At 44.6% G+C, this 9,420-nt stretch overlaps 1 protein-coding gene across 1 annotated transcript in view; it reads left to right on the top strand.

Moving 5' to 3' along the window:
* Positions 1-9,420, top strand: part of Rad51b (RAD51 paralog B) — a 520,188-nt gene that overhangs the window by 481,557 nt on the left and 29,211 nt on the right. The gene's annotated exons all lie outside the window — the stretch shown is intronic.

Consider the following 9,420-nt stretch of genomic DNA (forward strand, 5'->3'; position numbering starts at 1 on the left):
TTTAAGTCCTGAGTTGTCTGTTCTCTGAAAGTACCGTTCCTGCCCTCTACTAAAGATCTGATCAGTGTCTTGTGAAACGAGATGACTGGCCATCCTGTGGTCTTTCACTGGTATTCCTTTGGAAGGAGCAGGTTTAATAGATTCAACATGGCCTCCAACCTTTCAACAGCTGTTCTTATACCATGTGTTCCCTTCAATTAGTAGCCACTTATACAATGTTCTTTCTAGATATACTGCCCTACATTGGGCAGTTCTGTGGGCTCTTCCTGGTAACTGATCTTGATTTCCTACTGTGACTCCATTCTGGCACTGCCCTTCCTTTGTATGCCATCCCACCCCTGCTCTGAGATCCTTGGGACTGGCTCAGCTGACAGCCATCAGCATTTCGTCCCATTGATTTGAGCCATCAGCATTTCATCCCATTGATTTGAGAAAGCCAGTTCTCTGAAGCACCATTCATAACCCTACTCTCAGTGGAGCAGTCCCTGGGACTCCTCCACAGCAAGGCTCTTACTACACGGTATAATTAATTGTCCAGAGGCCAAGTATTTCCTAAGTAAATCCATAGATGAGTTGGATGAGTGTCTGCCATAGCACTGGTAAGACCTTGTTCCCTTTTTGTTCATATATTAAAATGTGATTTTTAGCCCCTCAGCTAAAAACAAAAGTGTGTGCTACCGTTTGAATGTGCTCCTTCCCAAGCATGTCTTGGAAAGTTGATGGTTGTTGTAACTGTGTTGAGAGATGGAACAGGGGCATGGTAGGGAGATAGCTCAGTAGGTAAGAGCACTAGACATGAAAGCCCAAGAACCCAGGTTGTCACCGGAACTCGCATAAAAATCCAGACGCAGATATTTGCATCTACAATTCCAGCATTCTAATAGCAAGATGAAAACAGGATTACCCCCAAAGCTCAAAGGCTAGCCTGCCTGGAGTACTCAGTACAATCACAATACCAGAGAGACTGCCTCCAGGGAGTGGAAGATGAGAACCAGCCCGGGACAGTTGTCCTCATGGCGTGTGCACACACATCACTAATTAACTCATTAATTTTATTTTAAAGATAAGCAATTTAAGAGGTGGCTGTGCCGTAAGGTTTTATGACAAGGCTAATGTATTTATGGTAGGAGTGTGAATTGGGCCCCCTTTTATTTCTTTCTCACCCTTCTCTTTTTTACTTCTGTTATGTGATTATGCAAGAAAGAGTATCACTAGATTCAGGCATTCTATCTCAGATGTCTGAGGCCCTAGAACTGAAATACATGTCTGTATATTACTAATCACCCAGTCTGTGGTATTCAGATATAGCAATAAAGAACAGTCTAAGATGGTATATAATACATGTAAAGCCTTTAGTTACAAAATTTATTCAAATGTTAGTATTTGTTGTAATAGTCCTTTGTGTGTATCTAGCCATAAGCACAGGTCCTCTCCTAATTCTTCTGCCTTCAGTTAGGCAAACCCTTTAACTGCTAGAACCCTGTTATTTTCTGTTACAACCCTGGCTTCTGAATAGGCAGCCATCAGAATGAAATGCTTGGCGGTGCCCACTTGGGCGAGGGAAAAGAACAGGCTTTGCAGTAGACCCCTGCTTTCTTGAGGAAGGGGGCGGGGTCTCCTATGGATAGCCCCGCCTCCTTCCCCAGATAATTCTGGAAAATTTAAGGTCAATGGGTACGATAAGCAGTGACTCTGGAGGACTTTCAGCTTCAAGGGTTTTTGTAAAACACCCCCTACAACTTGGCAATCAGGAACCTGCCTTGTGCATCCCTCCAGTAAGTAGCCTATCTCCTCTCAGACACATTCTCTGCCCTTCCTAGCTCAGTCACAAGAGAACTGACCCCTACAGTTCATATCCCCAGGGCTCCCTTTCCCTTCATTCTGGATAAGAATAAAGAAGCTGTGTGTTCTTCACCGAACCCTGACCCTCATTCCCCACCTCCAGCCCCATCTCTGGCAGTTGTATTGGTTCCATGTCTCTGGTCCCTTTGTTGTCCAAGATCCAATGGGTCGAAACTTCTTCAGCCTCTGGGCTCCAGCAGCAATGGGAGTTCTTTTCCTCCAGCCCTAGGATAGAGACAGCTTCTTTTCATTGCTATTCTCTTTTTCCTTTCAGCCCTTCCTCAGCATGCGTTAACTAGTTCCAAAAATTAAATCTCTCTCTTGAATCTCCTGGGAAAATCCCTGTTTCTCTGACATAGACTGATATGGGTCTAAAGTGTTCTCTCTTGATAAATGGTTTGTGTAAAGCTCAAGATATGTTCTTTATTACCCAGTTCCCCAAAGCACTCCTCTCATCTCCAGTGGTTCTCTAGCCAGACGAGTCAGGCTCCTGAGCTGGCTGTCTTAGAGGGCAAAGATTTTGTGCAGCGCTTCCTGAATAGCATGGGAAAAGGAGCTCTTTTTGGCCTCATCTCCTTCCTGTAGGATTTTCCAAAACTTTCCAGATGTATCTAAGTTCAGGAAACATTTTAATGACTGGAAATAGTGTCTTGTGGGGGTGATGGGCTTAAAACTAACAGGGCCTCCTGTGAAAAGGGTCCGTTGAAGCATTTCAGGGAGCTGCATGCACAGGTCCTACCTCTGCCCTCCCCTTGGGAAAGCATGGCAGGCTCTCATCCTTTAGTGGATTCATCGTTGGGAGGGATTGACATTCTCTAAATGCCCCGATCATATGACAAACAATTCCACAGTGTTCTTTGTTGGAAGAAGGGATCGTCAAATAGTCATTGATTGGGATTCTAACTCAGGGGCAATCTCTTATTCTATGAGGAGACCTGTATATTAAACTGGGGTGGGGGGAGCTATTTGCCCCATATTAATGACTATAAGATTGGCCTAAATCATAATAAGTACTTTCTAAAGCCACAGTTACTAACTCAGTGAATTTGAGCCCTCAGGTTCTATTCACAGGACCCATATAGTCACCCACAACCATATATAACTCGAGTTCCAGAATATCCAACACCCTCTTCTGGCCTCCATACATGTGGTGCACAGCCACACATGAAGACAGAACACCCATACCCATGAAAATAAATAATTTCTTTAATATTTTTCCAAACTATAAACAAGAAAATCACCATTCTTCTCTGGTGGCAAAAAATCTCAGAAATTTCCATATTTCTATCTCTACAAGTAATAGATCAAACCCCATGTCTTTGGAAACAACTTGAGTCAACTTCCTTATTGATTTATTTGGAGAGTTCACATAGTCTTTAATACCATAACCACTGAGCAGGATACTCAACACGGTTATTAAAGAGCAGGCTGCTAATGAAAGGGAAGCAGGTGATATGCACAGATGGACCTGAGATTCCTGGTCTCTGAAATATCCAGCAATGTGTGTGTGATAGTGTAACCATATATAACTCCAGTCCCAGAGCATTCCACGCCCTCTTCTGGCCTCCACAGGTACTGCATACATGTGGTGCACAGGCATGCATGAAGACAAAACACCCATCCACATAAAAATAAGTAATTTATTTAATATTTTTCCAAATTATAAACAAGGAAATCACCATGCACTTGAGTGCACTGCCACGCTTTACGAAGAGAAGGGCGGAGTTAGGACCTGTGTGTGTAAATCCCTGAAATCCCTCAATGAACTTTTCTCAAAGCAGGCCCTGTTAGTTTCAAGCCCACCATCCCAAGTATAGTTATGGTTATATATATTGCTTCCTTCATTAGCCTACAAAGAATTCTACAACACAAGTCAGCCACATATGCAGTGCAGGAGCATGGCTACATTTGAGTACACTGAACGTTTGTGTAGCCTTTCACATTTCTTCAAAAATTAAGATTAACTCATTAATTCTAAAATAAAATATACATACAAAAGACACTGTCTTCATCTCAATAGGTACCATGCGGGGCGGGGAGGAAAACTTTTCATTGTCAAAAGGACAATGAGACTTTAAAATCAATTCTCTCTAATAAGATATCTGATCATGGACAGATGGCTCTTCTATAACAGAGAGCCACTGATTCTTCTGAAATTTTAAAAGAGGTTCTATATATTATGTGTACATGTATATCTGCATGTGGGTTTATGCATATGTATGCAGTGCCCACAGATTCCAGAAGAGGGCACTGGATACCCTGGAGAAGGAGTGACAGGCAGTTGAAAGCTGTCCGTGTGGGTCTGGGAGCTGAAGGCAGGTCCCCCCCACAAGCGGTGTGCACTCCTCTCCGCTGAGCTGCCCTTCCAGTCCTGGTTTTCTCTTCTGCACTCTCTACTTCTATGAAGAAGATGAGACACTGCACTCTGCCCCTGCTTTAGGCAATAGGAACATTGTTAGTTATCTTCAGGAATTGCCTCATGGCTTATCTGTGCAAAGCCATATCATATAATCCTATAGTTCAGCTGTTTACTTGGCCAGTGACTTCCTTGTGAAGTGTTTCTGGACAGGTGGTCAAAGGAGCACTGCTTAGACTCCGCCTGCAGAGCATATGACAGTTCAGCTGCCTGAGCCTTTCTAGGCTGAATCCAGAAAGGATGCCCTCCACCTCAAAAAATCGGAACTTCTACATTCCTGGGTGGGTCTGAGGTACACAAACCCTGAGATCCTCTGCCAGCTGATAGTGTATGTATATTCTGTGATGGAAGTGGCTTTAGCTCTGTTTGCTTCCTGTCTGCAAGCCTTCTCCTACCTGCAGGCCTTCATCGGCCCTTTCCATCCCTCCAGTGCCTCCTCATTACATAATACAGAGCTAGAGTAGTTGTCTCTGAGGGACCTTTGGGTTCTAGTGGTCTGTGAAATTCGTTCTCTAGTGACCTTTAAGAGTTACTGAACCTATCTTAATAAACCATATCTGAGTGCTGGGTATTGTATGGCTCTGTGGGGTGTGTGTGTGCACACGTGTGCATGTGTGTGTGTGTGTGTGTGCGTGCATGCATGTGTACATACATATGGCACATATGTACCTGTGGAGGTCAGAGGTCAGTTCCAGATGCCCTTCTCAATCACTTTCCACCTTAGTTTTCAGACAAGGTCTCTCACTGAATCTGGAACTCGCTGACTGGCTAGTAGCTCTACAGACTTCCACCTCTGTTTCCCAGACCCTGTAATCTTAGGTACACAGTACTGCCTGTGCCAGCTTGTTACATCTGGGCTGCAGATATGAACTTGGGTCCTCATGCTTCCACAGTGAGCTCTTCACCCACTGAACCATGTCCCCAGACCCCATAACTTTTATCCTTACCCTTGTCACCATCATCATCTCCCCTTCCTTCTCCTCCTCCTCCTCCTCTTGTGCTCAAGATCAAACTCGGGGCTTTATGTGAGCATTCACCATTGTGGAGCTGTACCTTCTGCTCCACATCTTTAGTAACACGTGCTGTTATTGGTAGAAGTCACACTTGAGATCAGATTGAGGCTCGGAAAAGTAAAGCAACTTGTCTAACTTCACTTAGTACGTAGAGCTGTAGTGAAGTCAGATCAAAGCAGGGCCATAAACAGGTAAAGAACTGCCTGTGTTGGGGTTGACCCAGGGCTGCCCAAGACCTGGGCCTCACCCAGTGAACTGCTCACTCGATGCCGGCTCCTCTCCAGTAGAGGAGCCTGGTTTCGGTTTTCTCAGATGTTTACTTGGCCTCTTGCTTAAGCATTTGCCTTTCCTACTCAATAGCAATGAAAGGACAAAAAAAAAAAAAAGAAAAGAAAAAAAAAAAAGCCCAAGGCTGGAAACATTTTGTTTCCTACAAAAAGAATACATTTTGCAGCCAGCTCTGTGGTGGAAAGCATTTTTTTCCTGTGGTCTAAGAGATGGGTTGGATCCATGACAGAGAACTCAGCCTGTGGCTTCCCAGCAAGTCTGTGCAAAGCACGCTGTTTTTCAAAGGAGTGTTTAATGGTGTTGGATACGTGCAAGAGTGGACAGATTAGTCTGTTTGGGTGTCTAAGAGCATCTTCACGAGCCTCTGGATGTCTCGGGGCAGAGAGAACCAGGGAGTGGTTTTCCACATGCCGGAAGCATCAGCATAGCCTTTAGGTTTTCACCACTCTCATGACAGGCAGACACTCAGAGACCGAAGGAATGAGAGGAGAGAGATACACGAGCCTTGTATGGATTTGCAAGTAATCAGAATGCTAGGGACTGTGGAATTTTGACCTGTCGCATTTCTTTCTGTTTTCAAATGCTCAGATCCACGACATGGCATAGGTTTTTTATTAGATGGCAGGGTGGTCTGATGGTAACACACAAAGTGGGAATTCTGAGGAATCAGTCTCCACTGTGGCCAAATTTAGGGTTCAGTACAGTAACCTTTGCCAAGATTTTAGATAAATCACTTTGTAAAGATTACATTTCCATGTCTTTTTTTTTTTTACTTAAAATTGATTTTTAAGTTCTGTGCTTATAAAAAACAAACGTGCTTTTAATGGGATGGAGTTTGAGCATCCTAGCAATCCACAGATATTCATAATTTGCCCTTTATTGATAATTTTATGATCTGATTGAGACTTTGCAGTTTGTGGTCTTTCATAGAACTTTTCAGCGCTGATCCTATGGCCTAGCCTTAGAGATTCTGTTAACATTCTTGTTAACATTCTTGTTAACCACCACCAGAAAAAGTACAGTCCTCTGGCTCCCATTGCCTCTGGCTCTTAAGCAGAATCCCAGCTCAGTGCCTGACACAGACTACATGCCCAATGAACACTGGTTGGCTTAGATGAAGTAAACTCCTCCTCCAGAGTTGACAAGCTGCTGTCTGTAACTTCAGAATCCCAAGTAGAGGCCCGACCATTTGGAGTACAGAACATCTGGCTTTTTAGAAGGGACAGTTGTAGCCACTGAGTCTGGGGTAACCATTTGAAGAAACAAGTATCACTGATAGATAGAGCTGGGAACCCCTCTGCTATACTCTGAGGTAGAAAACACACTTGAACCATAGAACGGTTTTCCTTTAGAGACAAATTGAGATAGATCCATGCCTGGCGTGGGACCCTGGCATGGGATCCAAGTGTGTGCACTTGGACATAGAAACTGGCCCATCCAAGTCAGGCTCATAGGAAAGACTGACCACAAAGAATTCAGACCACAGCTAACCAGTGGGGAAAACTGGAATTTTTTCCCATTTTATCACACAAGGCAATAGGCCCGTTCTCACAGTAAGGGGTAGGGTAGCTTAGGGGGATGGTGGTAGTGGTTTTAGTACACTGGCTTACAGATGAGGTTGGTATTTCTATCTTTACTCTTGACAATGAGACAACAGCCCAAATAATAGATCCCTTGGTATATCAGAATGCCAGGGCTAACTGGGCTGGTAGAGCTTTGTGGCTTTGGCTCTTGGCTGACAGGCGTATCCATGCATTAGGGCCATGGCTTGGCAGTAGACAAAGCAGCTGTGTGGGTCCTGGGAGAGCTCTCTGGCTCTGTGGGTTTCTTTGATACGCAATTGAACTTTGGCTAATTTCTCTTCTCATGACTGTTTATGAAGTCCAGAGCTGGGCAAAGAACTCCTTCTGGAGCTCAGAGGCATAGCAAAGGCAGGCAATGGTGTGTTCCCACCGGCATATCTACTTGTAGCTTCAGAGGATGGTCCACAAGACCTACCACAAAGGGACAAGTTGGGGCCAGAGACTACAGAGTTCTCTTTTCAGTTACATACTGCTCTACCTAGAAGACTGGGTAGATCCCTTTAAAGTTCCCTTCCTTCAGAGGGAATGGCTCTCTCATTTGGAAAAGATCAGTAAGCTGATTAAGTTAGTGTTCTCTAGTGCCATAATGCTTAACAACAACATGGGTACTGAGTATTTAGACATTTGTGAGGTACTACAGTGATGTAGATAACCCATCTAACCTAACCACCGCACCTTGTAAGGTAAGTACCGTCACCCCCACCTCCCTGTCTCATACATGAAGAATTTCAGTGGCAGAATTGTTAGTGATTGTGGTTCTTATCACTCCCGAACTTTAGGCTCAAATTCTATAAATATGTCTAAATAATTGAAGTTAGCCTTCTTAATTACCCACTTTAAGTTATAATGGGCTGTCTTAGTTAGGGTTAAATTGCTGTGAAGAGACACCATGACCAAGGCAAGTCTTATAAAGGACAACATTCAAGGCAGGAACTAAGCATGCAGGCAGAGATAATACCAGAGGAGCTGAGAGTTCTACATCTTGTTCCAAAGGCAGTTAGTTAGGAGGAAGGTCTCAAAGCCCACCCCCACAGTGACACACTTCCTCCAACAAGGCCATATCTCCTAATAGTGCCACTCCCTGGGCCAAGCATATTCAAACCACCATACGGGCCTAGGCCATTTTCAGGCAGTATCAAATACACCTGAAATTATGACATCCCTTGACTCACAGACAAGTGTAGAGAAGGTGCTTGGCTTCTCTGAAACTGGGATCATCAAGTGCATCAAGTGCATAGAGCAGACAAAGGCAGATGCCATGTTAGACTGGGGAGTAAATGCCTTAGAGCAGTGGATCTCAACCTGTGGGCCACGACCCCCTCGGCAAACCTCTGTCTCCAAAAAACTTACATTACGATTCATAGCAGTAGCAAAATTACCGTTATGAAGTAGCAACAAAAATAATTTTATGGTGGTGGTGGGGTCACCATAGCATGTATGTATTTAAGGGTTGCAGCATTAGGAAGGTTGAGAACCACCAGGCTAGAGAATTGGAGAGAAGGATGCTGCCCAAGCGTGGAAACTCTAGAGCATCTGGCATCAGAATCAGAGAGCACTGCAACTTTCTTCCCCGTCATTTGTACTCTAACCCTTTGTGCTTTCCATTGCTGTCCCCAAGAAACAGTGGCTTCAACAATAACATCTGCCAATTTTGCCTCAGACAGGGAGGGTTTGTGGGAGCATCACCCCTATAATATACTATGAGATGTTTTTTCTCAATAGCACTGGCAAGTGTGCACCATGGCCCTCGGCTTACAAATGGGGAACTAGGCTTGGAAATGAAGACGTGTCCTAAAGCACAAGCAACTAATAAATGGTAGAAAGGGAGGCAGACCTCCCCCCACCCCCCCACCCCCACACACACACAGACGAGCACCTGGCATTTGTCTTGCCCTTGACCTCTCACCCTTTCTTTTAATGCTTGTACCGAGGTTCTCCTGTAAGCAAACACCCTTCTTTAATCTTCAACCTGTGTGTCCAGGCAGGGCTGCTTGAACCACTAGCTCCACATCCGACCAGTCGAAGGATCATATTCCCTTTCTACCGAGATTGGTTTGCAATAATTGGTGAGCGCAGACTAAGCCAATTAAAGTAAACCCAAGACTTAGCTGGAACAAGGATGGCTAAGCTGGTAGAATGCGGGCAGGGAGCTCCTGGGAGCCATCTTTGCCATGGTGTGGAAGAAAGCCACCTTAAGAGAGACAAAGAAGCCGATCCATAAAGAAAGGAGAGATACAGAGAGACTGCTCCCTGGAGAGACGAGTTTGTTAGGTTGTGC

Source organism: Mus caroli, unplaced genomic scaffold (assembly GCF_978045245.1).
Source record: "Mus caroli unplaced genomic scaffold, Mus_caroli_1 scaffold_14, whole genome shotgun sequence".
NCBI classification, from domain to species: Eukaryota; Metazoa; Chordata; class Mammalia; order Rodentia; family Muridae; genus Mus; species Mus caroli.